General features: G+C 39.8%; 1 protein-coding gene across 1 annotated transcript in view; it reads right to left on the reverse strand.

The window, feature by feature from the left end:
- Positions 1-4,036, reverse strand: part of akap1b (A kinase (PRKA) anchor protein 1b) — a 32,785-nt gene extending 28,749 nt beyond the window's left edge. Inside the window, exon 1 of the mRNA XM_039780274.1 lies at positions 3,863-4,036. The gene's annotated coding sequence lies outside the window, so the exon portion shown is untranslated. The remainder of the gene's footprint in view (positions 1-3,862) is intronic.
- Between the last annotated feature and the right edge of the window lie 17,266 nt (positions 4,037-21,302).

Consider the following 21,302-nt stretch of genomic DNA (forward strand, 5'->3'; position numbering starts at 1 on the left):
AGTAAGTGGGGTTACGAAATAGAATTAACACTGGGCTATATTCATATAAAGTGACTTATTTCATGAATTCAACGACCAGTAGGTAGGGACTCTCCTCTAACAATATCAACATTTGGGCTAGACGGTGGATACACAAATTAATGAATGTACCGAGGCTGTGGCCCTTGTCTTGAATAATACATAGCCTTGAAAACGTATTCCCAAAGAAGTGCGAAAGACTACACCATCGGCACATCAGGGTGATGCGATTGTTATTGCCAAGGGCATACAATTGCTGGAGAATTTCAAATGGATGAAAATACCAAGCAACTTTCTGTGTATATCCTTAAAACTCTACCCCTGATAACGTATTCCTGATATTTGGCATTTGTACATTTGATTTAATTTATTTCTGCACACTATGCACCATTTACCTCAAAAGGCTTATAGTGTTGGTTACTGCAGCAATAGGAACTAATGTTACAGGTTGTTGACAAAGTCTGGTCAGTTAGCAAGAAACACCCAGAGCTTTAGCAACTGGATAGCACTTATTTACTTACACACTTATTTTAGTAACTAGATGCTCGACAAAATGAATATTCACCATCTTTCAAGCATCACCTGCTATTCTGCAAATGAATAATCCACTGAGGAGCATGTGTTACATTAATATTTTAACTCTCATCAGACACCACCAAGTTACTGTGCAATGGACAGTGAGAAAAAACGTCCGGCGACCACTTTCTTAATGTGGTCTTCCTGATTTAACCAGCTTTTCCCCTCACACATGTTTCACAGAACTTCACCTCTCTTTATCATTTTGTTGGTTTTTGTTTAAGAAGCAAAGTCTTGCTGTCACCTTTGCTGCAGTACCCCTCTCTGTCTGAAGTGTTGCTGCTGCGCCAGCGATGGTGCTGTTTCACCAAAAAGGCTTGCTAAATGCTGTAAGTCAGATCTTCAAAACTGGGTACCTCAGAGTTACTGCAGGGGATCACCAAATTTGTTTGATAATTTTTTTAAGTTAAAATAGGTCTAAAAGTATACATAAACATTAATCCAAAATGTTATAAGCAAAAGATAAATCAGCCTGTTTGTGCCTTTCTTTTAATTTACACAACATTGATGACAGGCTTACTGGCCTGTAGGTAAGGTAGCCACTAATATAGCCATCCACACGTAGTGCATAGCTTAAGAAGTTCCTTTGTTTTTGTTTTTTTAAACATAGTATTGTATGGACCATAACAATTTATGCATAAAGGCTTTAGGCCACCCTACACGTTATTGTAGGCCCAGTTTATTTTGAAACTTAATTTTATGAAACAGCTAGTCTCTCTCTCTCTCTCTCTCTCTCTCTCTCTCTCTAAACGTTGAAGACCCCTGCTGTAAGTGACGTCATTGCAAATATAAAGTTCACCATGAAACAAATCATTGCATTTGAATTAATAAAAAAGAATTTCCATGTTCTGTCATCAATTAGCATATTTCTTTATACTTTTCCTGATGTGTCTCTCACACACACACACACACACACACACACACTTACTTAAATAAAGCTTATTCAAGGAGAATCACATTTTAAACAACTGACCTGGGCTATTTACAGCTCAAACCAATTGAACTGTCATGCCTTGCTGATAAATTGGTTTAGTTTCACATTGGATAATATCACCTGATGTTCAATGTACAATACAATTGTAATGTGAAATATGTCCATATGGACAGCTAAAGTATAAGAGAAAGGTATTGATGTGCCTGTACACTTTATGCGTTTATGAAATGGTGGCCCACACTACATTCACCTTGGACAAGGTTACTATAACAGCTCAGCAGTCAAACTAATCTTGAGCGCTGCGCACAGGTCAGACAGGTGTTCAGCCTTTCTGGAGCTTAAAGTCAAGATTCAGACTGTGCCCTTGGTGTCCAGATATGGTAGCAGTCTGGCTGTATTTACATGTTACAAACCCTACAACGTGCTGAGTGAGCACAGGCAACCTAAGCAGCGTGCACAATGAATACAGAACATTGTGATATACTATCATCTAAACAGTCCAGCAGACTGTGCCTACTGTATACCTGTGAAACCTGACTTTCACGACTTTTTTTATAACGTTAATTCGTTCACACTGTTCGCAGACGTGCTGGTTTAGTCGGAAACCCCAATTCTTAAAGGGTTACATTTTATAACGAGTAACGTGAACACCAATGTGGCAATTGTTTGTAAATCGAATTGTAGAGTGGCCCTCGTTCCAGCACAATATAGCATTGTGCGTTTGTGCCGAGAGCGCATCAGTGACGTTACGCCGTCTGATTTTGCATGCAAGATATGGGTTACACTGCTAGAGTCAAGTTTTAAATTAACCAACGTTAGCATTATTGTTAGCTACAACAGGCGAATGCTTTAGTTTAGCTGACAGATAAACAAAGCCCAACAAAATCTTAGTATTGCCGTTTACATGACAAGATGAGAATTTGCACCTTGTTAGACGGGTTGTCTAAACGTTAACTGTTCACGAGGGTCAATAACTTTTCAGTGACTTAATGCCAAACCATCACAGCTAGCGACCTACATGCTAATAATAACCACAATGAGACTGCGTGACTCCAAAGAAATAATCAAATCGACGAGGCTTTCCCATTTTAATTCACACGAGTCCGTTTTCCTTTCCATACCTTCTTCACCACTATTACTTTTGTGTGCCTTAGCTTAACGTTACATAGTACAACTAATTTTAAAAAGTCAAAAACAAAACGTGGGTGAGGTAAGTTAGCTAGCATTGAGAACAATTTATAGCTGTAACTCAATGTGTGTCGCAAGGTGCTTCATTTGAAAGCCGAACTCAACATAAAACACTTTATATCGCAATAAGCACGCATGTCCAGTACTAACATGCACAACGGTTTGCCAGTAGGACTGAAAAGTGTGGACTGACAGATACAGAGAGGTTGTCGTAACGTTGTCTGGAACGAAATCCAGTACCAGAGGTGGTTGTGACCTAACGCTAACATTACACTACTGGGAATAAGCATGGCTGGTTAGGAGGCCGCAGTGCAGGATACAAAGTATGAAGTTAACAGGCTAGCCCCGCACATTGGTTACAATGCTAAACCGTCTATGAACATATAGACGAATTAACATGCCAAGGCAGCTAATCGCACATTCCACTACGATGGGTTAAATTACACCATGATAGCCTCGTGTATAGGGCTACTTGGGAGTTTAATTTCACAGTCTGACCATCACGTTAGGCCACGACATAAATGCAATACATCACACAGCTTTAAACGTAACCAAAACGCACCAGTGAGGGCTTGTCCCAGACTGACGCAGGGTTTAAGGACGCTTCTGGAGTGCTCCTGTCCTGCATGGGCCTCAGACCTTCGTGTTAGCTTACTACGTTAGCCGGCCTGGCGTAAATGATATCCAACTAACTTTACTTGCATTCTTACTGCTGATAACCTATACACATTTGTTACTATATAAGACACATGGCCCTGTTTTTAGAAAATGCATATAGACAGCGCACGAGAAAAGGAATTAGGGTAATCTAAGTTACACAACAGGGAAAGAGGCTAGCTGGAGTGTGCTGACTGTTAAGTTAGAGAAAGATGTGTAACGTCAGGCTAGTTGTTCAATGACATGGGAGTACTGCATTCAGTCGGTGACACAGTAAACCCGAAACAGCTTGCAGAGACGCGTGGACATTTCAATGAATGGGGTTTTATACACTGTGCGCGTGTTGCACCCCTGTGAGTAGATTTGAACTAACGTTACGTTAAGTCACGCTGTGTGAACAAGATGCAAATGGCTAACGTTATAGTCTTGGGCTTTCCTCTTCGTTGCTAATTTCGCTCTTTCGTCTCCAGAGTTTTTACTTTTACTTACAGTATGTTATGGTCCTTGGTGCCGCCACGATGAGAGCAATACTGATATTGTGAGTTTTTCAAATGTGTCCCTGTGGAAAGCAAAGTCAGATCCTCCCCACGTGTAGACCGACAAGCACCCGTCTAAAAAAACAGACTAAACAGCTGGTCAAATCTCGCGATGCTCAGGGGCTGAAGCCGTCTGTAGTCCCGCGTTAACTGAGAATGCAGTAAAGTCACCTATTTCAGACCAGACCTTTACGTTATCTGACAATTATTCAACATGTTGGTCTCATGTATGAAAAAGCGCCCATGGTCACTTGAGCCAAGACGGCAATCTTACCAGGTTGTACTTTCCATATCACTTTCGACACGGCACAGATCTGAATTGAATGTCATGAGATTAATGTATGGCTGCACAAGGTTAAACACAGGGACGTGCATGGACATTTTGAGGGAAGGTGCCCAAGCGAAATTAAAAGCACTTTTTAAGACCTTTTTTTAATATCACATTGAATTCAATATTTCACGATCATACCAGTCAAAGAATTGTATGTCTTTATGTAACCTTATTTTTATTTTTACGCTATAAAGTTAAGTGACTGTCCTGATACTAAATTAAACTAACAAGTCAGGTAAAGTTTTTTTGCTGAAATAATAAGTAACATATTAGTAAGATGCTGACAAACAATGTTGGGGTTTTGGAAATTATAGAGTGTGGTCTAGACCTACTCTATCTGTAAAGTGTCTCGAGATAACTTTTGTTATGATTTGATACTATAAATAAAATTGAATTGAAAATTGAATTGAATTATGTTTTTTCATGTACAGTGTTACCATTGATGTTTTTGTGGCGGCCGCCACAGTATTAAAGGACAATTCCGGTGCAAAATAAACCTAGGGTTAATAACATTTGTGTACCGAGTCAACCATTCTCTGGGATATGTTTTCATGCTAATCAAATGTGTCTGTAGCTTGAAACAAGCTAGTGCAAACCGGTGATTAGCTTGGAAAACAGTCATGACCAGTTGAACCACGGACGCTGTGTTTGAGCTATGTTACTGGTTACTGGTTGCACGGCGTTCGTTGTTCGACTTGACATGACTGTTTTCCAAGATGGTGTCCGCATGTAAACATGAATGCTACTGTCTTTATAATCTTTTTAGTAACCTGTCTGTACACTTACAAAGTTGTCAATGCTTCGTCCTTTAACATTGACAGGTTATTTTGAATTAGTTTTTATTTTATTTAACTTTTGACTTTTGTATTTCATTTTAGTTTTAGTTAGTTTTCAGATTGTGTTTGCTAGATTTAGTTTTCAGGAAACCAAGACGCTGTTTGCCTGGGTCCCTCAAATCATTGTCTGAGCAGCTTTAAGCACATGGGACATCTTTAACTTTTTTTCAGCTATTTATAGTTTTTTAAAATATTAAGCTTTTTTTTATGTACATTGAAAGTCAATGGATCAATCTTAAAATCCTCTTCAGTAATAACTGATAACCGTAGTTTATTTGCCGTGTTAGAGACGAAGCTCTGCACCAGGGAAACTTGACCGTTAACAAGAGCTGCTGTCAGTCCCCCGTAACGTTAATCGTGCCGGCTGACCTAGTCTTGCTTTGCCAGACCTTCCTCCAGAGCTGGTCTGGCTAGTCCACACAGCATTCCTGGATGGGAGAAAAATGTGCTCTGGTTTATTGGCATTTCTTTAAACCAATCACAATCATCTTGGACGGTGCTAAGCACTGGGAAAAGCCATGGTGCCGCTGCAAAACTGCCTCGGGAAGGAACTTGTTTTGGTGTAACGTGTACGTTTAAAAGTTGTTTTAGTCGTGCAACAGAAAACTCAGATTGGACAGATAATCTAGGTAGCTGTCTGGATTTACCCTGCAGAGATCTAAGAAAAGGTTGACTGTAGTCCTCATAAATCGACCAGAGTTAAAGGAACACGCCGACTTATTGGGAATTTAGCTTATTCACCGTAACCCCCAGAGTTAGACAAGTTGATACATACCCTTCTCATCTCCGTGCGTGCTGTAAAGCTGTCTGACGTCTCCAGCGGCATCAGCCCATCACAGAACAGGCAGGTGAATGGTTCCAGTAATCCTACTGCTCCGAATAAGTCACAAAATAACGCCAACATGTTCCTATTTACCATGTGTGTATAAAATAACGTAATATGAGACACAGCCATCTTCTAACCGTAAACAAACCGGGAACTATATTCTCAGGCGGAAGAATATAGTACTTGGGCGGAGTGATATGCTCGCAGCAAGCCTGTCTTAGAATATAGTTTGTTTACGGATAGAAGATGGCTGTGTCTCATGTTACGTTGTTTTTTGTACACGCTGTGACTCTACAAATCACAACATGTAAACAGGAACATGTTGGCGTTATTTTGTCACTTTTGTCACTTATTCGGAGCAGTAGGCTAGTTGGAACCAGTTACCTGCAGGATCTCGTGCTGGGCTAAGCTAATGCTGGAGCCATCAGACAGCGTTACAGCACGCAGGGAGATGAGAAGGGTATGTATCGACTTGTCTTACTCTGGGGGTTACGGTGAATAAGCTAAATTCCCAATAAGTCGGCGTGCTCCTTTAAAATGCCAACACAAAGGAATCCCAAGGCAACAGATATCCGGCCTAAATGAGCGAAATCCGGTGGAATTTCTGTCGGCAACGGATCAATCCTGGAAGTGGAATGTTGAGGATATAGACTACATTAGGCTGACCTAATGTACCTCTTGTCCCCTGGCAGCAGCCGGGAAGGCTGGGTGACTGTCTGAAAGAAGCACAGCACATCAGGTGTCAGATCCATGGAAAAGAGACCGCAAACTGCTTTGTAATTACTGTTAAGGATTTAAAATTCACCATTATTCGTGCTGATTAACGTGGCTCAGTCGGCGGACTTACCGCTCCACTGGAAAATAAACAGTAGGGCGCAGATTCTAGATATTGCTTTAATATATGCGTAGGAAAACACAATCACCGATCATTGCTTTAATCGTCGATATCGATCTGATCGTCAATCGGTACAAGCCTAGTCCTGAGTGTGTTTACACATGTACTTAGAGCTGTCTACTTGTGATCCGATCAATCAGGATTTTAATACCAGGTCAAAACGGGACCTCTCTCTCCATATCTATATGTTTATGTCTTTCTCTGTCAATATATCTTTCTGCTGTAAAGAAATAGTGGCGCAGTTAAGCAAAACATTTGAACTCCTATCATTTCTTACTCTTTATTTTGCATCTTTCATCCCTTTTCAGCTATTTATACAGCTTCATCTGCTTTCCAAATCAAGTCTTATTTACTTAATTCAAACCTAAAAATGTTCCACATCTTTCATTTATTAGGAGTTTTCATGCAACTTCAAATTCTTTTCGTACTTTTTGAAAATATTTAACACAGCTTATTGAGATTTCCTAATTTGACCCAACCATTTCTCATTTCACCAACTCATTCATTACTCTTTCAGCTATTTCTTTATCCAATTTAATGCCGGCAAATCAGTTTAGCATTAGCTTTTACAAAAACTTTCCTACTTTCAATGAAATTCATGTTAAAACCATTCCCTCTTTTCAAACTACTCTCACTACTTTACCTTCTTCTTACGCATTTTAAGCCATCAATCCAGTTTAGCTTTAGCAATTTAGCTTTTCAGCACTCACAAGCATTTACTCAAGGAAATAAATTTTCTAGTTATATTATTGTATTGAACATTTCAGGTAATGTAGTCTAACCAAAACCAATACTTTTGTCATTTTATATTAGTCTAACTGATTTCACATAACATTTGATCTGATATATCATTATCTGATGAAAACAACAACACAGGTACATACCGACGTTATCCTCATCTCACAACTGACTTTACAAGGTGGATAACAGACACTCTTGCTGTTATTACCCACATGCAAACTAACCACAGACATTTCCCTCATTCATGGACTGATGGTTGTTCGCCACTGCAGAATAAAACAATGATGTATGTATACTCAATCGAAGGTTACCCTGAGTCCTCTTAGTGATGCGTGGTTCAGTCGCACTACCACTGCAGTGTTGTTCTCTGCAGCGCCACGTTACATCCCGCAACGCCCTGCTGTGATGTTCCTATGCACAGAGTAGTCAGGATCCGGTATAGGAGACTGCACTACTCAGTGTGACACGATGTGCCCTGCTATGACATGAACTTCCACGATGACCTTTGAAGTCACTGTTCCATTATCTTAATGTGACTATTATTGGCACTGTTCATCACACCCCCAACCGGCCCGTCAGACACCGCCTACCAAGAGTCTGGGTCTGCCGAGGTTTCTTCCTAAAAGGGAGTTTTTCCTTGCCACTGTCGCAATAGCCACTGCTAATGCTTGCTCTTGAGGGAATTACTGTAATTGTTGGGGTTTTGGAATTTATAGAGTGTGACCTACTAGACCTACTCTATCTGTAAAGTGTCTCGAGATAACTCTTGTTATGATTTGATACTATAAATAATATTGAATTGAATTGAATTGAAATTGTTCGAGCCTCACCAGCTAGCTCATGCTAACATGAAGTTTCCATCAGACTCTCAGCTCATCTTCATGTAAACAGTAGGAGAGTCTCTGCACCTAAAACACTTTCCGAAATGGTCACCTGTGTGACAACGCTCAAAGGGCATTAACCCACTTATACCATGGTCCATTACCAAATCACATTTATAAGAATTTTAATTTATATTTCCATGCATTTGCAATCAAAATATAAAGTATTTTTTAACAATAGTCTGTTTCCCTGCAACACCTGAAGGTTTGACTAATATCTGCAAAAATCATTCCTATCCCATAAGGTTCTAGCCTGGATGCCAGCCGAACTTAGCCCCGCCCACAATATTTGATTTGAGGTTGGGAAGTTCATTCTGACTAGATTCTGAGTATGACGACGTCAGGCTAATAAAGTCCTAATTCAATGGAAACAATGTTCACTGCTGGTATTTAGGACGGACCTTATATACGACCTGGTAACGGGAGATAGTTCTAGTCCGCTCAGCTCACAGAACACTTTAGCTCAGCTACCAGCCAGAAAGCTAACGTTATGCTAGCGGGTTTCAAAGTCAATAACAGTGTATACGGTTGACAACAGTAAGGATCATTATACATTATCTTAAAGTGCTCATATTATGCTCATTGTCAGATTCATACATTTATTTAGAGGTTATATCAGAATAGTTTTACATGGTTTAATTTTCAAAAAACACCATATTTTTGTTGTACAGTACAGCTGCTGCTCCTCTTTTCCCCTTGTGTGTTCAGCTCTCTGTTTTAGCTACAGAGTGAGGCATCTCACTTCTATTCCATCTTTGTTGGGACAAAGATGCGCACATGCGCAGTACCTAGGTCAGCACTACAAGCTAGTCAGAAGCAGAGTATGAGGGCGTGCCACACTAGCAGCTAGGCGAGCATTATAACGTGTGTTACAAAGTGACGCATGTTCGTCACGGAAGTAAAGGCTGGACTACAATAGAGCTGTTTGGAAAACAAAGAACAAATAACAAATGATACGCCATGTGTACTGTCTGCTGAAACCTAGTAGCGAGTTGAGCAGCGAATGGGATGTATGATGGAAGCTAATGTGAAATAAAGTAAGTTCACAGCATGTATACAGTTTTTTTTTTAGAATGAGTCACTATTCACATTTTAGGACACTAATACGTGGTCAGACATTTTTTTATGTAGTGTCCAAATTGTAACTAACCCTAACCCTAAGCCTCTTATGCCACACAACCATAATCCAAAGTGGCTCTCATCAAAGCCCTGTATACTGTATGTGTAATAGTGCTTCTTTATCACCTCCCCATTGAAATCCGGCCACACACCTCAATAAATGTACCACCTTTTTACATTTAGTTGCAACATTTTCCATATGATTCTTCCATATTTACCATCAATCCATAAATCAAGATACCTAAATACTCTATCCATGGGCTTGCTGTATAGAGTTAACCTCTGCCCATTACCTATTTTCTTTCTAGCATATACCATAATTTTGCAACTGATATTTTTAATCCCCAATCATAAGACCATCTCTCTACATTGACTATTGCTTTCTGTATACAATTCAACACATGAGCAAATGTTTTCCCCTTTTCCGGATTACTATATCATCTGCGTACAATGATGACTGTATACCTGTTCCTACATTTTCAAAGAAATCGTTAATCATCATATTGGACTAATTGCACTACCTTGTGGTATCCTGTTTATAATTTCAAAACAATCTGAGATTTCTGATCCAACATTAACTTTAAATGTATTTGATAAGAAGTCCATTATCCAGTTATATAGCCTTCCACTTACGCCTAACTTGTTCATTTTAATTAGTAACCCTTCTCTCCACATGGAATCATAAGCTTTCTCAATGTCAAAGAAAACTAAAGCCAAGTGATGGCTTTAGTATATATATATAGTACAGGCCAAAAGTTTGGACACACCTTCTCATTCAATGCGTTTACTTTATTTTCATGACTATTTACATTGTAGATAATAGAAAGCATCAAAACTATGAATGAACAAATATATGAATTATTAAGATACTTTTTTCCCTTATTAATGGGGTTGGGACCATCAGTTGTGTTGTGCAGAAGTCAGGTTGATACACAGCCGACAGCCCTATTGGACAACTGTTAGAATTCATACGGCAAGAACCAATCAGCTAAGTAAAGAGAAATGAGTGGCCATCATTACTTTAACAAATGAAGGTCAGTCAGTCCGGAAAATTGCGAAAACTTTGAATGTGTCCCCAAATGCAGTCGCAAAAACCATCAAGCGCTATAACGAAACTGGCTCACATGAGGACTGCCCCAGGAAAGGAAGACCAAGAGTCACCTCTGCTGCTGAGGATAAGTTCATCCGAGTCACCAGCCTCAGAAATCGCAAGTTAACAGCAGCTCAGAATAGAGACCAGATGAATGCCACACAGAGTTCTAGCAGCAGACACATCTCTAGAACAACTGTTAAGAGGAGACTGCACGAATCAGCCCTTCATGGTCAAATAGCTGCTAGGAAACCACTGCTAAGGAGAGGCAACAAGCAGAAGAGATTTGTTTGGGCCAAGAAACACAAGGAATGGACATTAGACCAGTGGAAATCTGTGCTTGGGGGGGGGGGGGGGGATATTTATTTTTTTTTTGTTTCCAAGTGGTTTTTTTTGGGGGGAAAAAAAAAAAAGGAAGAGAAGAAAAAAAAAAGTCCTGCCCCCGGGGGAAGAGGGGGGAGGAGGAGGGGTTGTTTGGGGGTGCCTTTCTGGTTTGACACTGTTGGGTTATTTGGTATTTATTCAAAATTGAAGGCATACTGAACCAGCATGGCTACCACAGCATCCTGCAGCGACATGCCATCCCATCCCGGTTTGCGTTAGTTGGACCATCATTTATTTTTCAACAGGACAATGAACCCAAACACACCTCCAGGGCTTGTATGGGGCTATTTGACCAAGAAGTAGAGTGATGGAGTGCTGCGCCAGATGACTTGGGCTCCACAGTCACCGGACCTGAACCCAATCGAGATGGTTTTGGGTGAGCTGGACCGCAGAGTGAAGGCAAAAGGGCCAACAAGTGCTAAGCATCTCTGGGAACTCCTTCAAGACTGTTGGAAAACCATTTCAGGTGACTACCTCTTGAAGCTCATCAAGAGAATGCCAAGAGTGTGCAAAGCAGTAATCAGAGCAAAGGCTGGCTACTTTGAGGAATATAAAATATCAGACATGTTTTCAGTTATTTCACACTTTTTTGTTAAGTACATAATTCCATATGTGTTCACTCATAGTTTTGATGCCTTCAGTGAGAATCTACAATGTAAATAGTCATGAAAATAAAGGAAATGCATTGAATGAGAAGGTGTGTCCAAACTTTTGGCCTGTAATGTATATATATATGCAAATGGTAAGATTGATGCCATCTTCCACATAATGGGAAGTCTTCCTTCTGTCCATATCTTATTAAAAAGTTTTAACACTATATCCAATGCTCCCTCAGGTAATTGTCTGAACATGGCATATAATAAGTGATCTTCTCCTGGAACAGAATATCTGCTGCCCTCTGGAGCCCTTAATGTGAATTCCATATCCAGAGCTGAGATGATCTCTCCTTTTTTATCATGCACCTATTCATTATCTCTTAAGAGTTCTTCTTTCCTTTGTTTATTTCATGAGGTGATTTTGACTATGAACAATTCTCTTATTTCCTGCTATCATAGTTTTAGGTATACTTTCTGAGGTATAGCTTCACTTATCATATTTGTAACTTCACTACATTCCTCCACATTACAATTCATTTTCATGTTGTTAGTTAATTTCCTGCAGCATTCTTTAAAAGTGTCTCATTGAGCCTTATGAAAGCACCATCTATATATAGGAACACTTTCTTGGGTAAACTTCATACAAAACATCCATATTTATAGAACATATATGGGAAAATGACTAAACTCACTACCTATTAGTTATCATTACATATTTCCATATTTATAGAACATATATGGGAAAATGACTAAAATCACTACCTATTAGTTATCATTACATATTTTCCAATCACGATAGCCATATTTGCAGAAACCAGTGTTAAATCAATGCATTACATCTTGTTCCTATTTATATCCAATCTTGTTCTTCTACCATTATTTACCAGATTCCTTATATCAATCATTTCTTCAATCACTACAAACTGTGTGCATTAAAATCACCACACCAAACTTCTCTTCGACTTTCCTCTCCCAGAATTTCCTTATATCTTTCATAACATGTGGATGAAGCACAATGTTGAGAAACTACTGTGATGGCTGTTTAGACCTATAAGGACTAATGTGTGGCACTGTAAAAATCACCAATTCATATTCTTTTAAATAAAGATGATAAGTTGTTTCAACTTAGAAATATACATCATCAGCATTTAAAGTAAAAACTTGAGTTGTAGCAACAAACCAAGCCAGTCGTTACACTTCACCAAGTCTTCATCATATGTAGTGGTGGAATGTAACTAAGTACATTTACTCCAGTACTGTACATCAGTCCAAATGTTGAGGTATTTGTACTTTACTTGAGTCTTTTCTTTTCATGCCACTTTCTACTTCTACTCCACTACATTTTCATAGAGAAATATTCTACTTTTTACTCCACTACATTCCTCTGACAGCTTTAGTTACTAGTTACTTTACACATTAAGATTTTTGCAAACAAAACAAAAAATACGATCTTTTATTATAAATAAATACTACTCAACAATATAACATTTTTTTTTATGCTTTTGAAGCTTTTTTGGTGTTTCAATGCTTTTTTTGTTTTATCAGTTTCTAAAATGGGAGGATTTTGCTGCATTGAGTACTTTTACTTTTAATACTTTAAGTACATTTTCCTGATGATACTTACATACTTTTACTCAGGGTGCGAACTACGGGGGAGCTAGGGGGAGCTTGGCTCCCCTTAATAAGACATGGGCTCCCTTGAAAACGTGATTTGTGAAATTTTGGGGGGTCTCTAAAAATATTGACAATGTGTCATTTTGACGTGCAATTTCAGTTTTGTGTAATGTGATCATCGTGGATTATAATGTGTAAAACTGCAAAAATATAATTCATGCGTGATGGTGATTTAAACCTAATTCACTTCAATAAAGAAAACTATACATGCGGTTCTTGTCACGAGCATCAAAGGCGTGGGACTGCGGTGCAAATCAACTCATGTTTAGTAGGCTACATGTTAACTCAAAGATTCGTAGAAAAATATAAACATTGGAGGCCATTAATCGGTGCGAAAGTCCTTGAAATCCATTCTGCAGTAAGCATCATATAGCCATGGCCAAAAGAAAACAAGCCCAGTTTAATTAATTTTGGTTTTACTAAGAAACTGTGTAGCGATTATAGCGCGACTAATTCACCTGCTGCAAGCCCTGTTAGCACACCTCCCACCGGGGTGACAACGCAAGAAGAAGCTGAAGAAATAATGTCCTCTCTGGCTGAAGATGATCCTAACCCCTCTCGCTCCTCTCTCCCGTTAAATTGGAACAGCCGGCAGTGGAGAGCCTGGAAGAGCCCATATACATGGCTGTTTGTTAAGGATGGAAGCTTGGGGTGCGTTGCTATGGTCTAATTGAACGGAGGAATTCTGGTATTCTTCTTATTGTTTATATATTTGTGGGTGGCTGTTTGCCCTATCTATTCCTGTCGATAAAGTATGATAGGGTAAATCCTGTAGTGCATACACTTGTAGCTGTTATGTATCTTTGTAAGTCATTGTAAGTTGCAAGCGCTCGACCCCCACCCCCACCCCCCTCCCGCGTGGAAAAAAAGTGGGCTCCCCCGAAGGTCACGGTATAGTTCGAACACTGCTTTTACATAAGTAACATTTTCAATGCAAGACTTTTACTTGTAACAGAGTATTTCTACAGTGTGGTATTAGTACTTAGTACTAAATTTGTACCTTAAAGAACTTAATTGTACATTCACTGTACCTTTATTTCTGAGAGTGTAGTATTAGTACTTTTACTGAAGTAAAGGATCTGAATACTTCTTCCACCACTGATCATATGAAACTTTGAGCTTTGATTAACTTGTCTTCCTTAGTTGTGAAACCATTTCAGAACTCATACAAAGCATGTGCACTAAATCTTAAATCTAAAAAAAAGTAGTCTTAAACCAGACCCTTTCCCTCTTTTATTATTCAAATAAAGAAAACATGTTCACATTGTGATCCAATTTTCAGCTGCTCATTTTTTTCCATCACATTTGTATTGTGTCACCACATATTATTACATCCCCCAGTGAAATATATTCCAAATATATTGTATTGTCATTGTTTGTCACAACAGGCCTCACTTGTATAATAATAATGTGAAGTTATGGTTTTCTCTCTGACAGCTTTGCAGGATAAACTGCTATTTGTTTCCCTAATGAAGAGAAATGAAGAGACATCAGAAAAAGGACAGACAGGACCCTGGTTGTCTTTTGCTAGTCGATTTCAGATATTAATGCTTTGTGAGTTGATCTGTCAGTTTTCCACAAGTAGCCTTCAACTCTGCAGCTGCAGGTTGTATTTTGGTCACTAGATGCCGCTGGAGCGTGCCACCTGATGACATCATGTTTGTGAAGGTGCACCGGCCAAGGTTCGGAGACAGATTTCCTGTACATTTTGTAAACAGAATATTGAAACAATTTCTCACCTTTTTTTTATTATTCTGAAATATCCAAAAGATTTTGGACAGATTTTGAGTCTTACTTTTTTGAACCCACTAACTTCGTGTACTCCTCTAACCTTAAAGATATCATCTGTTTCTATAATAATTCAGGAAATTGTGCTATTGGGTATCTAATTAATCTCATCATTCTATATGCCAAATTTAATGTTCACAAGCAGAGATTTTGTAATTAATTTCCTACCTTTTCTCATAGAACTAAAATCTCCACTCAAATCATTTAGATTGTATGAAAACAAAAAAGTATTAAACTGTAGAGCTTTTTCCCCTAAAACCTCTGACTAAATGTGAATTTATGTTTACATATAACTAGTCTCGCTTTGCCAGACCCTCCTCCAAAGCACGCTGAAGGAAGGTCTGGCTACTCCACATAGCATTCGGGGATGGGAGGAAAACGTGCTCTGGTTTAATGGCATTTCTTGAAACCAATCACATCCCATCAGTAGTGATGTATCTAGATTATTCTTTTTTAAAAGAGGCTTGATGACTGCAGTTTTTAGGGCCTCTGGGAAAGTACCTGTAAAAAGAGATGTGTTTATAATATGTAGGAGATCTGAAGCCAAACAGTTTAAAACATTTTTAAAAACATTTGTTGGTAAAATATCGAGGCAACAGGAGGAGGTTTTTAATTAAACAGCGAGCCTTCTTCCATTTGATTGTTTACACATCAAAATGTCTTCTGTGAAAATCAGCTATCAAGTCTCGAGGAACTTCTCTTCTCCATCAAGTTGACTGAATGAGTGAAAGAAACCCTGTTAGTGTACTGTATCTGTTGTGCTGCACCGACTGCTGGGATTGATGGTCCTCGCTCCTCTCCTCCAGGTGGAGGCGCTGTAGGACAAACAAACACAACTGGTTTCTGAAGGTTTCCATGAAGACAAGAAAGTAAATAAGGAGTGATGAAGCTTCTGTAACATAGGCCAATATCAAACCTACCATTTTTAAGTAAAATAATTGAAAAAGTGGTTTTTCGACAACTTACCCAATTTTTATTTGTAAACAACAGTTTTGATGCTTTCCAATCAGGTTTCCGACCACACCATAGCACTGAGACGGCTCTTGTAAAAGTTTTTAATGACATCCACTCTAACACAGATAGTGGCAAAACCTCAGTCTTGGTGTTACTTGATCTTAGTGCGGCATTTGACACAGTCGACCATGACATACTACTAGATTGACTGAAAAACTGGGTTGGCCTTTCAGGATCAGTTCTTAACTGGTTTGAATCATATCTAAAGAACAGAGACTACTTTGTGTCTATAGGCGATTATGTATCTGAGCGTAAAATTATGACGTGGAGTTCCCCAAGGTTCAATTCTGGGACCTCTCTTGTTCAACATCTACATGCTTCCACTGGCTCAGATAACTGTAACGGCGTCCTTACAGGACTGCCTAAAAAACTAATTAGACAGCTGCAGCTGATTCAGAATTCTGCAGCAAGAGTTCTCACTAGGACAAAAAAAGTGGATCATATCACTCCAGTTCTAAAGACTTTACATTGGCTTCCTGTGCCTCAAATAATTGATTTCAAAATACTTATGCTGGTTTATAAATCCCTAAATGGCTTAGGACCAAAATATATCTCAGATCTGTTAGTGCTTTATGAACCACCCAGACTTCTCAGGTCATCTGGAACAGGTTTGCTCGTGGTAACCAGAGTCAGAACTAAACAGGGAGAAGCAGCGTTTAGTTTTTATGCTCCGCATATCTGGAACAAAATACCAGAAAACTGCAGGTCTGCCCCAACTCTCAGCTCTTTTAAATCAAGGCTGAAGACCTTACTTTTTGATAATGCTTTTCGTTAATTCTTTTATCGAACAGTGAATTTTATTCTTGTATTTTATTTCGTATAAAATTTTAATACGGAATTGTAAATTTTATTTTTTTATTTTTTTATACTGAACTATATTTTTATTTATGTATCTTAAATGGTTTTACATTTGTATTCATTACTATTTTTATTCTTATTTTACTCCCTATTTTGCTATTTGTTCTTTAATGATTGATGATTTGTGTAAAGCACTTTGAGTTGCCTTGTGCTGAAATGTGCTATATAAATAAAATTGCCTTGCCTTGCCTTGCCTAATGGTCTAATCATCTCAGCTGGACTTGTAGGCCGTTATATTCTTGGCTTGTTTGATTTATAATAAAACATCTGATTTTATAAACTACATGTGATTTGTGTGCAGAAATCTTAATGTGTAAAGTAACTAGTAACTAAAGCTGTCAGATGAATGTAGTGGAGTAAAAAAGTACAATATTTCAATAAATTTCTAAGGTTCGGCAGAAACTGAACACTGTCAAAAAGCCCAATATTCGGCCGAAGCCGAATCCTGGATTCGGTGCATCCCTACTCTAAACCAGTTGATGTAAACGCTTCTAATTCACATTTTCTTTTCTTTTTTGCAACATTTTAAAGGTTCGCTTAAAATTCCCTTGACAATTAGATGTAAACATGACTAATGAAAGCTACAACTTTAGCATCTCATACTTTTGATTTAAAACATTGAAGATTTGGATTGATTATCTCTTACTTTTGACTTATTCATTTTAATAATTTATAACTTTCTATCTGTTGTTGTTGAACTGTACCGTTTTAGGGCTACTTGGCCTTTGGTGTTGTCAATCTTTTGAGAGCACAAAGGTATGGTGGCCAACAGGGGCAAATGAACTGCAACGTTAGGAATCACATGCAAATAGACAAAACACAAGCAAATTAAGAAAACATCTGCATTCATTTGACAACACATGCGCAGCATTTAGCAAATGCGCTGCATATACACAAAACACAACCAAATACACAAACACGCTGCAAATACAGAAACGATGCAAAAGAAAAGCACACAACCAAATGCAGCAGAAAAACGGTGCATCCAGTTTACACAACGTAAGTTCTCCAGGCCTCTAGGGGGAGCAGCTAAGTGGAACAGCTTGATTTTCGACCACACGGGGAGAGAGCGCTCTGCCTTTTTATTACCACGAGTTGTAATAGACCTGAGCCAATAAACTAGAGACACACCCACCAAATGAGATAAAACATATCTCAAACATAGACTTAATATTTACAGTCTCTCTCTCTCTCTCTTTCTCTCTCTCTCTGGGGTCGAAAATCAAGCTGTTCCAATTAGCGCTCCCCCTAGAGGCCTGGAGAACTTCCGTTATGTAATCTGGATGCAGCCTTTTTTTTTTGCATTTATTTTTGGGCGTTGTGTGCGTTGCATCGTTTCTATATTTGCAGTGCGTTTGTAATTGGCTGTGTTGTGTGTATTTGCAGCGCGTTTGCTAAATGCTGCGCATGTGTTGATGTTTTCTTAAGTTGCTTGTTTTTTTGTCTATTTACGTGTTTCATTAAGCTGCAGTGCGTTTGCCCCTGTTGGCCACCGTACAAAGGCCATCAGATAAAACAATTATTTTAAGTCCACGGAAATACTGATTTTAACTTAAAGGGGTGATAGAATGCAAAACCGATTTTACCCTGTCATAGTTGAATAATGACAGTTCGGTGGGTAAATAGGACATACATAGAAGCTCAAAATCCCATTGACACCCCTTTACTATGAAAATCTCATATTTTGAAACTGCCGCTGAAAACGGGCGAATCTCAACAAAGCTGGAAGTTGACGTAAACCTCCCAAAAACCGGAACCTTTGTCACAGCCATGGGTGTATTAAGAGAACGTTCACGCCCCAACATTTACATAGGCTACACTACTGACCTGAGATCAGGTAGTCTTCTGAATCTAGCTAGATCACGCAGATCTCTGCTATTCCATTACAAAATTCACTTCTGAAACTTTTTTATGCGAGAAATCAACTATGTAGAGGTCAAATATGGGCAGCTTTACGAAAATGGATGGCTAATTGGAAATTTTGTCCGAGTTCAGCGCTGGTGCTGCCTGTGTAGCTGCCTCGCCGCCCGGCCTGCCTTCCTTCACAGACCTCGGCCTGCTGTGAGGTACTTGGAGCTGCGTCACGACTGGCAGCCCACAGCACTCCATACCCGCGCAAAGTCACCATCTCTTGGGCTAATGACAACCAAATGCCCCTGCCCTGACAGAGCTCCAGGGCCTGCAAGTCTCCTCTTCCTGCTAGCTAAATGCCCGGTGTATGTGAGTGAGAGCGCGGTCAGCGAGCTTGTTATGCCAGCAATCTCTTACCACAGGTTTCAGTTAATCTTTTAATGTGTGTAATTATAATGTGTTGAGTTATTTAAACAAACGATTGGGGAAATAAACGCCGCTTGTCCGCGAGTCTCATTGATAGAGCCTGCTGCTAGATGTAGCTCTATCGATGAGAGCTAGCTAGCCTCCTCTTAGAATTCCTCTGAAATTCACAAATATTCATTAACTTGAAATCGGACACCGTTGTTAGCTTTATGAGATATTTAGTTAGATGTTCTATACGTGGCGTGACGAAATTCAAACTGTAAATATACTCGAATTACGACCAAAAATGAAGCTAACTATCTGTGATTTGTTGCTAGCTACACAGGTAGCTAGGATTGAAGGGACAGTTGCAGCTAACAGAAGCCCTACTCTTCACAAATATTCATTAATTTGAAATCGGACACCGTTGTTAATGGTGCGTTCTTTTTGTCTTGTAATCGCAACTAGTAGCTCGAGCGTGATGTCACATCCGTGTCGAAAAACGAATAACAGCGGGTTGTTGCATTCTTTTTGTCACACAATACTACCCAGCCAGCAATGACATGTGGGGCCCAGATGAGGGCTTCATGGGCGGCAAATGTGGGCCCCATTATGGGCTTGCACCCGGCATCCACATTGGGGCAAGCCGTGGAAGCCCAGACATGTAAGGGTACTGCATGGGTCTTAATTGGGCACTTCATGTCAGACCCGTTTGGGCCCCACCTGCCCAAATGGGTCTAAAGTGGGCTTGCACCCGGGATCCAACCATGGCTACCCAGATGGGCTTTAAATGGGCTCTGTAAGAGTCTTATGTGGGTCCTAACTGGGCAATTCATGCCAGACCCATTGGGGCCCCACCTGCCCAAAGGGGTTTAAAGTGGGTTTGCACCCCAGGATCCAGCCGTGGATGCCCAGATGGGCTTTAAAAGGGACCTATAAGGGTGTTATGTGGGATCTTAACCGGGCAATTCATGACAGACCCATTTGGGCCCCACCTGCTTAAAGGGCGTTTAAAATGGGCTTGCACCCAGGATCCATACGGGGGCCAGCTGTGGATGCCCAGATGGGTTTTAAGTGGGACCTGTAAGGGTCTTATGTGGGTCCTAACTGGGTAATTCATGTCGGACCCATTTGGGCCCCACCTGCCTAAAGGGGTTTAAAGTGGGTTTGCACCCAGGATCCAGCCGTGGATGCCCAGATGGGCTTTAAAAGGGACCTATAAGGGTGTTATGTAGGATCTTAACCGGGCAATTCATGACAGACCCATTTGGGCCCCACCTGCTTAAAGGGCGTTTAAAATGGGCTTGCACCCAGGATCCACACGGGGGCCAGCCGTGGATGTCCAGATGGGTTTTAAGTGGGACCTGTAAGGGTCTTATGTGGGTCTTAACTGGGTAATTCATGTCAGACCCATTTGGGCCCCACCTGCCTAAAGGGGTTTAAAGTGGGCTTGAAGTATTTATTTTTGGATTTCCTCATCGTGAGGCGGTGGCGGCAAGAAATAACGCGGTGGCGGCCACCACCGAAATCTCTATGGAGGTAAAACCCTGCATATGTAAGAAATTAACAAAAATGGCCAAAATGGGTTAAATAAAATATCCACCCAAATTCTGAATACTCTAGAGCCCTCCTCTCTCTGATTGGGAACTTTTATCAAATATCAAATGTAAACAATATCAGTTGTGGGCTGCACCTCTGCTTTTGAAATGAGAATATCCTGGCTAAACTACTGTGATATAAGTCAGTGATATAAGCATTTGAAATTAACATCATTTGTCAATGTCTTGTAACATATCAGGAGCATTTAAAGGAAACTTTAAGGTCGATGTATGGAAACTTACGCCATATTTATGAACAACAGGGTACACCTCCTCCTGTCGCTCCCCTGGCTGGCAAGACCTTAATGAAATTAGACAAAAATTGAGCAAATCAGTGTTCAACAGGAGCTTTCAATCAATAAAAAGATAAGTAACAAATGAACATAAAATAACCAGCTTACATGACACTAAGTGTGTGTGTGTGTGTGTGTGTGTGTGTGTGTGTGTGTGTGTGCGTGTGTGCGTGTATGCGCGCAGAGCACAAAGGGACATTAGTGTGTGTAAGC

The sequence above is a fragment of the Perca fluviatilis genome, chromosome 2 (genome assembly GCF_010015445.1).
Source record: "Perca fluviatilis chromosome 2, GENO_Pfluv_1.0, whole genome shotgun sequence".
Taxonomy (NCBI): domain Eukaryota; kingdom Metazoa; phylum Chordata; class Actinopteri; order Perciformes; family Percidae; genus Perca; species Perca fluviatilis.